We start from the raw sequence: 1782 nt of genomic DNA on the forward strand, positions 1-1782 counted from the left end.
CTCATACTCACCATTAATTTGTTGTATTTTTTGTTAAACTGATTGGTCTTCTAAAGATAGTGTAAATTAAGAATGTTCTGTTGTAGTGGGAGAGAGTAGACTTGACTAAAGGCTACATCTCGTTTATTTTTCCATTGAAATTTATATATTGTTACAAAATGTGGGGGTTGACTTTTTGCCATGTATTTATATCAAGCTATTTAAAATACTACGTCACAAAAGATAAATGTAAATAAAACATGGTGTTTTCTTTCACATTAAATATATTTTGCACATTTTTTATTTAACTCAATGGTAAGAGGAAATATGTTTAAATCCGTTAAACTGTTAGAGCAGCTCAAATGCCATTTGTTACCTCACTGCGCGCTGCCTGTGCCAGTGATTTTGATCATCTTTATTACAGGGACACGTGTGTCCCTCTATTTTCTACAAGAAGGATTCGATAAAGGCCTTCCCTATCAAGATCCAAATGTCTGCACTCTATCATTGAATACCCTTAAAGTGGATACGGCAGTTTTGAAAGTGTCTAAGAAGACTACGCTTCTCGGATCACATGGAGAAAAAGGCGGAAGCTGCTGTTAAACTATCCTTTTGAAGCCTCAGCCTTTCAGCCCGTTATAGCTTCAGCTTTGGTATCCAGAGCTGCGAAGGCTTGACAGTGAAATATGTAACTTCTAAAGGCTCAATTGAAGATAAAAAAATATGGCAGCAGTAAATTTAGCGATAGACTTTCTGTGCGATGCCTCCACTGAATCTATCTGTGGAGAGCTTCTGCTCTCTTTATTGCTCAAAGCTTTGGCTGCTGACGATGCGTCTAACCAGCTGTTAAGAAACGCTATCATCCATTTTGTCAGAGTTTGTCCAGTCATTTCTTGGACTCCGGTTCCAGAAACTTCAAATTTTCTAGAGAGCAAAGCTCTAAAGGAAGACCCTCCAGTGGAAGATCATTGTACTTCTCTTTCCCCAAGACACATCCAGAGCCAGAGAGTTAAGCATGACGCCATAAGTCTACCTTCAGGCTCAGACTCTGGAATTGTTGTCTGTTAGTCCAGACCCCTGGATAAGGACAATTGTCTCCAAATGCTACCATCAAGAATTTCAATCCAGACCCCACAGATAGTTTACTCATGCCTCATCTTCCTCAAGATCCTGTCCTGAGAAGCTCTCTAAATCAAGCCATCAACCTGTTCCATTAGTTTACAAGCGGTTTAGTGGTCTATTCCCATATCTTTCTGGTTCCGAAGTCCACAGGAGATTTCTGCCTAATTATAGATCTAAGGTTCCTAAACAGACACCTCAAATATATCAAATTCAAAATGGAGACTGTAAAATCTGCTCTGGAGACCCTGTGCACCTACAACTTCATGATGTCTAAGGAGGCTTACCTTCACATAACTCATCAATGTTTCCTCAGGATGGCCTTTCTATGGGAATCAGAGATTCCATTTGGCCTTGCATCAGCCCTGAGTCTTCACAAAGCTGCTTGCTGTTGTTGCCGCTCATTTCAGAATTCAAGGAATCTCTGTTATACCTTACCAGGCTGACTGGCTAATCCGAGCAGAGTCAGCATCTACTCTGCAAAGATATGTCACTATAGTTGCAGACACTCTTCAATGAGAAAGTCTACCCTTCCATCAATCCACCTTCCTGGGTCTTCTCTTAGACTCTACTATAGGAAAAGGTTTTTGTCTACTCCTCCGCACAAATCAGATTCTTTCTTCAAGAAGTTCAGTAAGAAGATGTATGCCCCTCTTTGGAGCAGAAGCCTTTTTTCCAGCTTCA

Source organism: Spea bombifrons, chromosome 2 (genome assembly GCF_027358695.1).
Source record: "Spea bombifrons isolate aSpeBom1 chromosome 2, aSpeBom1.2.pri, whole genome shotgun sequence".
Taxonomy (NCBI): domain Eukaryota; kingdom Metazoa; phylum Chordata; class Amphibia; order Anura; family Pelobatidae; genus Spea; species Spea bombifrons.